The sequence below is a fragment of the Bactrocera neohumeralis genome, chromosome 5, assembly GCF_024586455.1.
Source record: "Bactrocera neohumeralis isolate Rockhampton chromosome 5, APGP_CSIRO_Bneo_wtdbg2-racon-allhic-juicebox.fasta_v2, whole genome shotgun sequence".
Taxonomy (NCBI): Eukaryota; Metazoa; Arthropoda; class Insecta; order Diptera; family Tephritidae; genus Bactrocera; species Bactrocera neohumeralis.
In genome coordinates this window covers 68606053-68620956 of record NC_065922.1, presented here as the reverse complement: position 1 = coordinate 68620956, position 14904 = coordinate 68606053, and positions in this window count along the sequence as shown.

Genomic DNA, 14904 nt, shown 5'->3' with positions numbered 1-14904 from the left:
TAATTACCAAAATTTTGCTTAAGAACCGCGTTTGTCTGTCTACATAACGGTGTCGTAGCGGGTGTTTTAGTGCGTCAACTTAAAAACTGCCATAAACTAGCAAGCTTATTAACTTTAATAGCAGTCTAAATTAGTTCTAGAACAGTCATTGCTATTAATGAGCTTTAAATGCTCCTAGGCAGCTTTCAAGTGCATTAAAGATATTTCAAAATTATTAGGTTTTCATTACTGTGGCGAAGCTTTCACCATAGCTAGAAAGCTTTCACTAAAGCTAGAAAGCTTTCACTAAGGTTAGAAAGCTGTAACTAAAGCTAGAAAACTTTCACTCAAACTAGTAAGCTTCCACCAAGCTTTAACGCATTTAAGCTACAAGCAAACGTTTTTAAACTTTTCTTGAACGGTTCCGTAATTATGGAGCTTTGACTATAGATTTTTAAACCTTTGAGCATTTATTAAATTCAAATTAGTGAAATTCTTGATTTTTAAATAAGGTTTTTAGTGTTTCAAAGTCTTACCTCACTGCCAAGTTGTAGAGGTTTCACTTCATTTCGATTTTCAAAGCTGGAAGCTTTCATTATATACAAATTGTTGAAAATATTAAACAATTAAATGTTGTTCAAAAATTCCAAAAATTAAAATTATGACAAGTTATGGAGCTTTCATTTTCGATTTTCTTGCCTGCGAGCTTTCATAAAATACAAATTGGTGAAAATATTAAAGAATTTAAAGTTTTTCAAAAATTCAACTTCTTTCATCGCTGCCAAATTAAAATTATGCCAAGTTATGGAGCTTTCATTTCCGATTTTCAAACTTGCGAGCTTTCATTAGATTCAAATTGGTGAAATATTAAACAATTAAAGATTTTTCAAAAATTCAACTACTTTCATCACTGCCAAGTTAAAATTATACGCTTAGAGCTTTTAAAGCTTTAATTTTAGTTAGCGATGTAAGCAAATTTTATGCGCTTTCAACTATATTTTAGTTAATAATTGTAGCCACGAGCTTTGTAAACAAATATTGCCAAATAACCAATTACTTTTTTCAGCTTGCGAAGCTTAAAAGTCTACCGTCTGACTTCATTTAGCTAAAAATATATTTTTAGCTTTAATAATATTTTTAAAGCAATTCCATCAAATTATGGAAAGAAATATTGTTTTGACTGAAGCTCTTTCGCTACATCGAATTTAAATGCAATGAAAGCTTAAAATGCTACTAAAGCTCAAATTGGAAATGTTTCTAAGTTATCTTACAATCGTTTACTCTTACGAGTTAAAAGCAAAACTTAAAAAAAAATTATGTAAGCTTAAATAGAAATCACACAAAGCTTAAAAATACGTGAAAGCTCAAATTCAAATAATTTTCTTTTTTTATAAAATCGAGTCAGAGGTAAAACTTGCATTTCTAAAATATGTTTGTATTTTCCAACAATGCGCAATAAAATCTTAACTTTTATGAAAGCTCAAATTGCAAATGTTTCCATGATATTTTAAAGTCGTTTACGCTTATCAATTAAAAGTAGAAGCAAACTATAAAAGTTAAAAATTTCTATGAAAGCTCTAATTAAAATCACACAAAGCTTAAAACTGCACTAAAGCTCAAAACCGCTCTCAGCTAAAATTGGGCAAGAGAAAATATAATCAAGAAATGAATACGGCTTTCCACAAACCATGAAAGCTTAAAACTAGTTACGAAAACTAAATTATAGAAGAAAGCTTAAAAATGCGTGAAAGCTCGGTCTAAACAATTTTCCAAAATTATTTGGTACTCATTGTCACACTAAGTGAGAGCAAATAAAAGCTTCTTAAACCAAAAAACGCGAAAGCTTCCATCAAAAAATTGAAAGCTCCACGCGCCTCATAATTTTCCGTCATTAAAACGTAGTATTATCACAAATTCTAACGAATGGCAACTCAATGACATTTAAATGTACATTAACTTTCATTTCTATTGCCTTGCAATTCTCAAACTTATAAAGTCTGACTATCATTACAAGTCTGTCTATCATAAGCTGCCTCGCATACACTACAACAACACTATCCATCACTCTCATATAAGTCTATATAGTTTTTAAACCCACTTTAACATACTAATTTCAATTGTAGTAAACCGACCACCTCATAGCTTGTCATACACTCAGCGCTCAAACATACTACGCTCTCAATTAGCCAATGTCACAACCTGTCAACGTCATAACACACTCTTTCTAGTGGAAACACAAACCATGCTCACACGCTCTCTTCATTTTTTCGCTCATTGAAAGACATCTTTTCACTTCATGCTAGTCCACACTCTCCAAATAATTCTCTCAAATAAATCGTGCTGCACTTGCAACGCTTTCGCCTCATTTTCAGCAACACCCAGCGCACCAAAGCAGACAACACTTACTATTTACTGTTAAACTATTTTACTCTAGTACTAAAAATTGTGCGAGAAATACACTTCATTTGGCATTACAAAAGCTAAGTACATTAAATAATTAGCGTTGCAGTTGTATGTGTTTTATCAGGAAATGGAAAAATAAAGCAAATATATGCATAATTATAAAATAAATGATTTTTTATAAATAATTACGGTTAATTTGTAGCAATTTGTTGAGTTTGTGTTCTACTTTTACTGTTTAGTTTTTACTTTAAGGTGCAGCAGTTTAAGCCACGCCTTAAGTTTGTATTGTATTTTATAATTTTAATTTGTAAATTTTCAATTTTATTGCATTTTGTAAAAATATTATATTTTCATTGCTGTCATTATGTTTCTTCTCCACGCTGGTTATTGTGTGTATGTATTTTAATTTCCACGAATTTTACAACAAAAACAATCACAACAAAATGAAAAAATTTAAGTGAAAAAATAATAAATGTACTTTTTACAAAGTTTATTTGAACTGTGTTTTTATTTTATGAAATTTGGAAGTGAAAAAATGCCAACGGAAACTAATTTGTATACAGTATTATCATTTTTTAAGATTATTTTTCAATATAATCTTTGTTTCGAGGAAATATACTCAAAAAATTTTATTTGAGTGAAATCGGTTTCAGAACCGAATTATTTTTCAATAATCTTTGTTTCGAGGAAATATACTCAAAAATCTTTATTTGAGTGAAATCGGGTTCAGAAAAGAATTATTTTTCAATATTACAATTTTTGTTGTTTCCCTCTTTTTATTACCTTTTAATTTAGTTAAATTCATTGGAAGCAGTGAGAAAAAGGGAGAGCAGAGAGAATTACATTTAGCAACATTTTTCTTAAGTAGATGCTCAGCAACATGTTGCAGGGTTATAAAATTCTATAACAACGGCAGAGCAATCCTACTCTTATCAAGCACATAAACGAAAATATATTAATACATTTCTTACTCAGTTCTATGCATACTACGCTCTCAATTATCGCATGTCACAACCTGCAAACGTCATAACAAACTCTCTTTAGTGGAAACACAAACCATGCTCAAACACTCTTCATTTTTTGCTCAATATTATTTAAATATTACATTTTTGCAGAATATTTTCAAGCAAATATAGGCTAAAATCTTTATTTCATGGGAAATGGACTAATTTTCAAAATTTTTGAATTCATTTTAAAGTTATAATGAGACGAAAATTGCTCTTTAACATGTTGTAAGAACATAGAAACGAATACTCAAAAAAGCAACGCTCCCAACAGCTAGCAAATGACACAGAAATAGAAATGAACTTATACTACTCTTGTTTCCGTCATTGGCTATTTATAACTATACTTTTTCGAATAAAAAAATTTCATACTCGGAACAAAATTTTTCGTCTGTTTGATGTAAAGCATAGAAGTAAAGACATTAATGCGCTCTATCTCTCCCGCTTTCTAAACCTCTGTAAATCCCATTCTCTCTCTTTCTCTGCAACTCTAACTTTCTCTGTATCTCTGTAACTGCTTCTCTCCCACAATCTGTAAATCTTCTCCCGCTCACCAAATTTAAATTTACAACTATTTACAAAATTCATAATGGTGACAACCATATTTGGAAATTATGCTTAAATTCAAGCCTTTTTACTTATTAAAATAATTTTTAATTTTTTTAAACAAGTTTAAATTTAAATCAGATGGCAACTACTATTTAATTAAAACTAATTTTTCAGTTTTAAAATTTAAACCTACTTACAAAAGTCATAATGGTGGCAACCATATTTGGAAATTTTGCTTAAATTCAAGCCTTTTTTTAATTATTAAACTAATTTTTAATAGTTTCTTATTTTTAAATAGCTTCCATTTTAAATCAGATGGCAACTACATACAATAACATAAAATCTTTGTTATTAATAACGCTTTCTTATACACCGTTATTCTATTTTCCTAAAACTCTAAACTAAACCTGCTTTATATTTATTTGTATGCGATCATCAACTGAACATATAAAAAAAAATTAGCAAAGCTCACAACCACGTTTTCTCTTTAGCGGCTTATTTAGCAGAGACAGCTACAGAAACCATTCATAGAGACGTACACGCACGCTCATATTGCGTTTGTTTCATAATATATTATTTTCCAATGGTAAAATAAAAAAAAAAAAAAAAAAAAAATGGAAAGAAAAATATTATAAGATACTAAAACAAAATATTAAACAAAGTAAAATGTGAGACAGATTATGTAAAAATATTAAAACTATTATAAGAATAAACATAATGTATATAATGAACACAGTAAAAGCAAGAGTCTGATATATAAATGCCTTGACAAGTTTTTAAACAAAAGCACCAAAATAATTCGAATACACTGAGAAAAATAGTAGAAAATATGTGAATTTGAAACAAAAAAAGATGAATTTAGCACTGTATTTAGAGATATTGGGCACAAAATATAAAAATATGAATAAAATAATAATTAGTAATGCTAAAAAATATTTCAATTTGTAAATAAATATGTAAAATAAAAATTTATTTGCTGAAAATAGTCGTTAAATGGTAACCAAGCAATTGTGTCATGAATTTCAAATTACTAACTAATTATAACTGTCTCTAACGGCATTTAAAGATTTATTTGTGCACTCGCTTTGTGTCGCATACGTGTTTAGTACCTACAAAATAACATATTTATGGCAACAAATAAGTACGAGTATATTTATTTCTTTGCTAATTATAAGCATTGTTCCTTCAAATATGGTTTTGATAAAAAGGAAATCTACATAAAAACTAAAAGCTCTCAATTTACGCACTACACCAACATTTTCTCACACACTGAGAACATTTAAGTTCCTCTACTTTACTTATTAGCATAGACATGAACCCATTAACGGCGCACGCACCTGAAGTACATTGAAAAAAATTGTTGAATAAGTGTAAATTGTAATGAGAAATAAATATTTGAAAGCTACTTTAATTGAAACACCTTCTTGCATTTAATTGTTTGAGTCAAATTACTGTAGAACCACCAAAACGTGCGTCAAGTTGTTATTGGTAAAGAAAAAATATAAAAAAATACATAAATAACAGAAAAATACTAAAAAAAAACTATTTATGTCAAGAAACAAAAAATTAGTGAAATTAAAAAAAATTGAAGTGTGTAAATAATAAATAATAAGAAAAATATGCAAAAATTTAAGCATAAAATTGCAATTTAAGCAAAATAGATAGCAAAATTTTAGCATAATGATTTTATTCATAAAAAATTTAAAGCAAAAATTAAACAAAATATTTATAAATGTATAAAAAATTAGTTAACATAGCGCAAGTTTATTATAAACAAATAGTAAATGCATTCAAAAAAGCTCGGTTATAAGTTTACTTATAGTTTTAAGACATAAAACGAATTGGTGCTCGCGATATTAAAAAAAATATATATACATATGTATATACATATATAAATATTACATATAGCAATAAATAAATATTTAAGCTAAGACAAATATAAATATTCAGCTAATTTCTAAGCACTACGCATAGGACTGAAGCAAATACGCAACCACTGTAGATTTTTGTATAACAGTTTTAGCCAAAAGTTAATAACACAACAACACTGCAAATAATTTTTAGAAATTGCAAGCAAACCAAAATCACATGTGTAGCTGAGTGAATATTTCCCACTTAATAACTTTAATTTCCTTACACTTTTCAACAGCTTCAAGTTTAGTTTGTGACTCAAAATGCACTCAACAATAAGGCTGCACAATAAAACATACTCAACAGGCTGATGAGCGCAGAGAACATTTATGCAACGAACAGGCCAATCGACGCGCAGCAATGCTCTTTAAGCGCTGGCGCTATTGAAACGTTTGACCAATGGCTGCATAGGCATACTCTGTAAGCTATAGCATGCCAGTTTTTTAAATGAGTGAGAGGCATTACAATTAGCTTTGTGCATAAATTGTTATGCGTGTGAGAGTACATAAAGCATATGTGCTTACTTGAGTCGTAATGAAGCACTGCATGTGTGTTTAATCAAAAGTAAAAAAGTTAATTATTCAGCCTAAAAATTTATTTTTAACTTCAATGCTTAGAAATTGAAACCGCGAAAATTTGTGGGATTAAAATGAAGAATGGTTACATTAAATTGCCATTGAATACCATTGAACACTTTCGCTCAGAGGAGCACATATGAATTTCACTATATTGTGTTCTAAAGCCACTTTTTTAAGTAAACTACTCTTTCGCGATCTTAATAATCAAAATTTCGTTAAAGTGTCTCTCAATGATCACTTTTGCTCAGTAGATTCAACTTTTAGTACTTTTCAAATTTTATTTCTAAGCATCGAGGGACTATAAAATTAATATTACTTTTTTCCGAATAGATAATAAAAACTGGAATTGAGGAACTCAGAAAGACATAAATTTAGACAATTCAACTATATTTCGATCTATAATGTTCCTTTTCGTTCAGTAATCATATACACTTTGTCAACAACATTCATTTAAAATTTTTATGGGGGTTATTGGGACCTTTTATTTTTTCGGAACTACGAAATTTGAAAAAAATAGTATATGAAGAACCTGAAAAATTACCTTGTTGCTACTTTCAATACGAAAATCGCTCTCTATTTACACCTAATCTCATATATGTGGAAATTTAAATTTGTTTACTGTCTCTCTGCCTTTAAAAACATTATCGCTCTCATTGCGCTCAAAATTCACTCAATGCTACACATTTAGCAAAGACACACACCTAACAATAATCATATGCAACTACCACACTCACAAAAATATAATAGTAAAAATAAAAAATATTACAGTTAGTAAATAAAAAAATATATAAAATATTAAACAAGAATTTTTATGTTTAATTTCTAATTTAACTGCTGCAAATAAGGCATTTTTATGTGGCTACTCAAGGTACATGGAAATAAAAAAAAAATCACTCATATGGCTGATAAGTGCAATATGAGCGCTAAAGCCTTTGTGGTTGATATGAAAGGGGAACAATTATGCTATGTAGTAGTATATGAATACAAGCCTGCAAAATAATATGGCAGCATGGGTGCACTTGCGTTTATAGAGAAAGTACACTACAGTAAGCAAAAATGCGGCAAATTTTAAATTGTTAAAACACACTTAACACTACCATAATGCATTTACAAAATATATTTATAATTATTTAAATGTAATTGTTTGAATAAAAGAAAAAATAAAGAAGAGAAATAAAGAAAAACAATATAAATAAATAAAATATATAAAAAAATAAGAAATCAATACAAATATAATAAAAAATAAATAAATAAAATAAAAATGAAAAATAAAATAAAAAATAAACAAGAAAAAACTATAATACGAGTAATAAAAAAAAATCAATAGAAAATTAATAAAAATAAAAAAAATAATAATAAATAAATGATATGAAAATTTACTGTCTAAATTATATATTTGCGTAGTTTATACGCGTAATAAAATTTGTAAATAAATGCTGAGTTTTAGCTAAAAAAATATTTATAAAACTTAAAAATTTTGAAAAATGTAATTAATTAAGTTAATTAATTAGCAATTTCAAAAACATTTACTTATAAATTTCTTTGCAAAATTTAAGTAAATAGTATACACCTTAACGCATTTAAGCATTTGTTAAAAGTAATTTTATTGTTAATTAAGTCAATTTTTGATATATTAGTAAAAAAAAGTATTTATATATAATGCAAACCATTTTAGTGCAAAAAAGTTAAAGGTTTATGGAAAAATTTTGCTGGCAACTACTGTATTGTATTTAAGCAAACAATTTTATTACAAATTGGTACACAATTTTTGAGAACAGAGTTTGAAAATGTGTAAATATTTAGTTTTAAAAGTTGATTTTAAATTAGAATTAAAAAATTTCCACAAAAAATATAAAAAACTAAAATAAAAAAATATAATTAACTGAAATAATGCAAATATAAATAAAATAAATTAAATTAAATAATACAAAAACCGTGAAAGATAAAATTATAATTTAATAATAAAATATTAATTAGCTTAATATATTAATATTTATTCGATTTATAAATGCGTCGCTTAAAATTCGGATGATTTTTTAGTATTTTTCAATTAAATGAATTTAAATAATCTTGAAATATTTTGCCTGACCTTTACTAGCACAAAAGACTTCATATCGATAATTAAATCGATACAAAAATTATCGATGTTTCATGTTATCGATATAAATCGATTAATATACGATTTTTTCGACGACTCTACTTATAAAAACGTGATATATAAAATTATTATATAATAATTAAATATTAATGAATTTAAATAAATGGTTTTTTCAATATTTTTCAACTAAATGAATTTAAATAAACTTAACATATTTTTTTCTGAACTTTAATTTCACAAAATAATTTATATCGATACAAACATTATCGATATTTTCTGTTTTCGATGTTTTATGTTATCGATATAAATCGTTTAAGAATCTTTTTTTACGACGTCTCTACATATAAAAACGTTATTGATGAAATTATTATATAATAATCAAATTTTAATTTATTAAACTAATTCGATTTATAAATGAGTCGCTTATAATTTTTATAATTTTTTCAGTATTTTTCAATTAAATGGATTTCAATAATATTAAAACATTTTTTCTGACCTTTAATTGCACAAAATAATTTATATCGATACAAACATTATCAATATTTTCTGTTATCGATATTAATCGTTTAAGAATCGTTTTTTTCTCTACATATAAAAGCGTTATTGATGAAATTATCGTTATCGATATTAATCGTTTAAGAAACGTTTTTTTCTCTACATATAAAAACGTTATTGATGAAATTATAATATAATAATCAAATTTTAATTTATTAATCTAATTCGATTTATAAATAAGCCGCTTAAAATTTTTATAATTTTTTCAGTATTTGTTTTCTGACCTTTAATTGCACAAAACAATTTATATCGATAACAATATTAATCCAAAAATTATCGATATTTTGGCACTGCTTATAATAAAATTTTTTGCGATTTTCGATAACTTGTAACATAAATATAAATTTATAAAGCATAAAAAATATTAAAATAACATCAAATATAAAAAAATATTAACAGAAATATAAATAATAAAATTATATAATATTTAAAAAATAGTTCTGAGTTACAAATGAAAGTAAAATAAAAAATATAATGAAAAAGAAACGAAAAAATAATGCAATAATTAAGAAAGGATGATTTTAATAAAAAAATGAGGAAAATATAATTTAATAAAAATAATAAAATAAAATAATAAAATCATATGTATAAAAAAGTAATATAAAATAAAAGTTGTGAGTTTTTGTTTAAAAAATCATTGGATTAAAAATATAAAATTTAAGCTTCGCGATTTCATATAACAAAAGCAAACGATAATAATGCCAATAATTATAAAAAATTGATAAAATGTATTGTTAAAATAATAATAATAATAAAATCTAAAATATTTTACAGGAAACAAAAAATATAATTGTCACAAATAAAAATAAAAAATAAATAAATGTTTAACAAATAAAACAAAAAATAATCGATAAAAAAAGATTTAAGAATCTTAAAAACGAATTAAATTAATTTTAGATTTCAATAAAAAATAAAATTCTAAGATATTTATACAATTTGCTTTCTGTATGCTCGTTTTAACTAGGCACTACTATATATACAATAATTAAATACTTATGTAAGTCATTACTAAAAATTTATCTTGAACAAAAAATATTAAAAAAAAAACACGAAAAGGGAAAAGCGCGAAAGCAAACAACAAAAAAGAAAGAAAAAACAGACACGTATTCAAAAAAAAAAAAAAACAGCAGCTAAGTACAGAAAAGAAGTATTAAAGGAATATAATATAATAAGTGCTAGAAAATGTTTACACACACACACTTAAAAACAGTAGCAAAACAAAAAAGAAAAAGGAAAAAATATAAATATAATTAATTTAAAACCAAAAATTTTGTAATGCAACTGCGATGAGTACGTTTGTTAGTTGTAAGAAAATATAAAGAAAATAAGAAAAAAAAAACAATATTAAAAAATTAATAAAAGTTATTATAAAAAAATATATATAAAACATATTGCAATTAAGAAATATGAATTAAGATGAAAATGTATTTACGCAAGAGAATGATATGATTATAATTATTATTGAATTGTATTAATATTAATATATTATTATGACATTTATTATTATTACAGTGAGAAAAAAATGGTGAAATAAATAAAGATTTAATAAAAAAAAATCAGGTAATGTTTTCTTTTTTAACATTAGAGTTCTATTTACTGCTGGGATGAGTAGAAATTTCGAATTGAAAAAAAATCGATAACAGAAAATGTTATCGATAATTTTTTTTATCGATTTAATTATTTTCGATATAAATTATTTTGTTCACTTAATGGTCAGAAAAAATGCATTTAATTGAAAAATATTGAAAACATTGCACACTCTTAAGATATTAATTCATAAAAACAAAAAAAAAAAAATTTAGTGGGTACACCACTCACGAAGGATGAGGATCCCTATACGGTGCGAAGGTACTTTAAACCCTCCTTACGGCCTAAAAAAAATCATATTTTTATAAGCAGAACCATGATTCTTAATCCATTTATATCGATACAAAAATTATCGATAACAGAACACATTGATATAATTAACGATATAAAATATCTTGTGCAACTAACATTCAGAAAAAATATTTTATTTTTATTTGAATCCATTTTGTTGAAAAACATCGAAAAACTCATACAATTTTTGAGACGTAAATCGAATTAGATTAATATATCAATCACGTTTTTATAAGTAGAGACGTCGAAAAAAGCGATTCTTAAACGATTTATACCGAAAAAATATTATCGATAACAGATCGAATATCGATACAAAAATTATCGATAACAGAAAACATATTTTTATGCAATTGAAAAACCAAGTCGTTTAAATTTATTTTCCTTTTAAAACATCGATAACACTAGTTTACAGTCATTTTGCGACTGTGATATTTGCGGTTATTTTTTTGCTAGTTTTAGGTAGCTAAGACCGAAAATGATATTAAAAATTTTCTAACACATTTTTTTTTTTGTTGTCAAGAGGTGTGTTGGTCATGCCAACACCATTTACAAAAATAGCTAAATGTGATGGAAAAGTCGCAAATTTTAATTTCAGATTTGTTGCGTAGTGTAATTGAATACAAATTTATGCGACTCTTATATATGTAAGTCTTATTATATTTACTTATTTTTTTTATCCAGAATCGATAATTCGGAACTGACATAATTGAAAAACTATCAAAGATCGACCACAATTGCAAAAGAAAATATTATCAAAGCGAAAAAATAGATTGTTAATCGAATTAAATCAAAACAAGATTTATCGATACAAAATAATTTTGATATTTCAAAATGGAAACTAGCTGGAAACTAATTATATTCAATTTGAAATCTTCGTGAGAGACGAAAAATTAACAAATCGCCAAATAAACGACGATTTAAATCGAAAAAATTAAAAGTGAAAATACAAGAAAATACAAGAAAATATATTCCGATCAATTTTAAGTCCTGCTGGCAGGAGTTAAATCATGTGATCCGAAAAAATATATATTTGGTCCATTTAAATTGAAAAACTATCACGAACACAACTGCAGAAGTAAATATTATCGAATCGGAAAAACGATTTTTAATCGATTTAATCGAAACAAAATTTATCGATACAAGATACGATTTAAACAGAAAAAATTAAAATTTTTAAAAGTAAAAATATCAGAAAATTTATTTTAAAATATTTCAAAATAATCTGATCAATTTTGTGTACTACCAGGAGGAAATTTGGAAAATCCGTAAAAATATATTTCGATAAATTTTGAGTCCTGCTGGGAGCAGTTAAGTCTTAGGGATCGAAAAAAATATATTTAGTCCATTTAAATGGAAAACTATCCAAAATCGATCGCAATGGTTTTTAATCGGCTCATAAATTCAACTGAGACTGAAATGAATAATCCATTCTAAAGGCCTTATGTTCCACCAAGGAACTACGGGAAAAAATATATATATATAAAGGACCGAAACATTGAACTTCTCTCAACCTTTTTGTAAGTGAAAAAATCCTCAAATCTGGAATAGGGAAATTTTGGATGTATAGAAATCATTGATCAAGATACTTCCAGATTCCTCACTATATATGAAAATTATAATAAAAATAGACAGTTAGAATAAAATAGTTAGATATAATAGCTAAGCCATCACTTCCGGTTTAACGATCAAACGTTGTACACTCTCACATATTATCTCTCGATATTTCGTCAACTACAGCTTCTCTCATTTTTTTCTCCCATTCTCCCTACCTTTCTTTTATAAGTTCTTCACTTGCTGCTTTGCTCTCACTCACTCACTACCGTAGCTGCTACCGTTTCATATGACACTAGCACACCTACGTCTCGTAAAACTCGCACCAATCACTCATTATTAGGCATTTCCACTAAATGGCTAATTTTCACCAAAGAATCCAAATAAAAAGTATTTGTCATACTTTCGAACTTACGGAAGCAGTTAAGCTTGGTTAATGACAGTAACTGAGAAGTAAAAAAATCCCAAACACTCATGAACTTCTAGAATCAAGTAAGCAAGAAACATTGCACCCTTACCGGCGCTGCAACGGCCTTGCCGCTTGCGGTATTGGCCAGCTCAGCTGTCATCGACACACTTCACACTTTGTTTTGTTCCAACAACAAAACAAAATTAAGTATAACAACAAATGTGCACACAAGCAAACAAAGCGCTGAGTTGCAAAGCAAAAATACAAAAACAAAAAAACTAGTTCTACAGCATATAACAACAACAACAACAATTTCATAATGTCAATTGATTAATCAGTGCACCTTATTCCGGTATTTAGAAATGCTCGTAATTTCTGAGAATTTTTTTCGCGTCGCGCGCATTTTGTGTAAAAATGAGTCACGCACAAACGCTTTCCAAAAAAAAGCTTTATGGAAAAAATTAGAACAATAAAAAGAAAAGAAATTTTGGTCAATAACACTTTGATGTCAACAGTTCAGAAATTTTAAATTCAATTTTTTTTTGTTTTTTTCAAAACAACCGTTTTCGTTGATGCGTGGGTTCACAGGGCAATCGCCGTTCATTTTTTTTGCTTTAACTGCAGGTGTGACTGTTATTTCGAGCACGTGCAGAATATTGAACTCTTTTTGAGGCGCTTATTGTCATGTGTGTATGCATTAAGTCGACAAAATGTTAAAAGTCACTGAAACTAAGAAAATTAAGCTCGACGAAACCTTAATAAAATAACTTTCTGTTTGATCCCATTAGCAACTAAGCGATTTAGGAAGTTTTATCGATACTTGGAGAAGTGTCTAGCTAGGTGGAGGGACCAAGCTTAGTTGAAGATGCTTTAAAAACAAGAAAATACAGCGTATTATTACAGACGCAGTCGCAGATGAAAACTCCCCATAGAATCAAAAAATTTTATTTCGGAGAAAGAAAACGGATATGCAGCTACTTTGGAACAAATGAATTCACCTTCGTGGTCATCGGTCATATTTCTTCAAAAATGATGCCGGTAAGAACTTAACGGTCAATGGCAACCGTAATCGCGCTATGATACCCGACTATTTGAAGCCTGAAGTGAAGCGCGAGATCTCAGCGACATTTGGTTTCAACAAGTCGGCGTCACTTCTCACACATCGTATCAATCAATGGATTTATTGAGAGAACACCGGTGAGCAGATATTATAATTTCACGTTATCATGTGATATCACACCGTTAGACTTTTTTCTGTGGGAATATGTAAAGTCTAAAGTTTATGAGTCTGGCAGTGAACGAGGGCAAGACGAAATATCTCCTGTCATCAAACAAACAGTCGTCGCACTCGCGATTTGGCTCTCACGTCACTGTTGACAGTCATAACTTTGTAGAAATTGTAGATAATTTCGTCTATTTAGGAACCAGTACTAACACGCAGGATAACTCTTGCCAACAGGTGCTACTTCGGACTGAGTAGGCAATTGAAAAGTAAAGTCCTCTCTTGACGAACAAAAGCCAAACTCTATAAGTCGCTCATAATTCCCGTCCTGCTATATGGTGCAGAGGCTTGGACGATGACAGCAACCGATGAGTCGACGTTACGAGTTTTCGAGAGAAAGGTTCTGCGAAAGATTTATGGTCCTTTGCGCGTTGGCCATGGCGAATATCGCGATGGAACTATGAGCTGTATGAGATGTACGACGACATTGACATAGTTCAGCGAATTAAAAGACAGCGGCTACGCTGGCTAGGTCATGTTGTCCGGATGGACGAAAACACTCCAGCTCTGAAAGTATTCGACGCAGTACCCGCCGCGGGATGCAGAGGAAGAGGAAGACCTCCACTCCGTTTTAAGGACCAGGTGGAGAAGGACCTGGCTACGCTTGAAATATCCAATTGGCGCTACGTAGCGAAAAGAAGAAACGACTGGCGCGCTGTTGTTAACTCGGCTATAATCGCGTAAGCGGTGTCTACGCCAATTAAGAA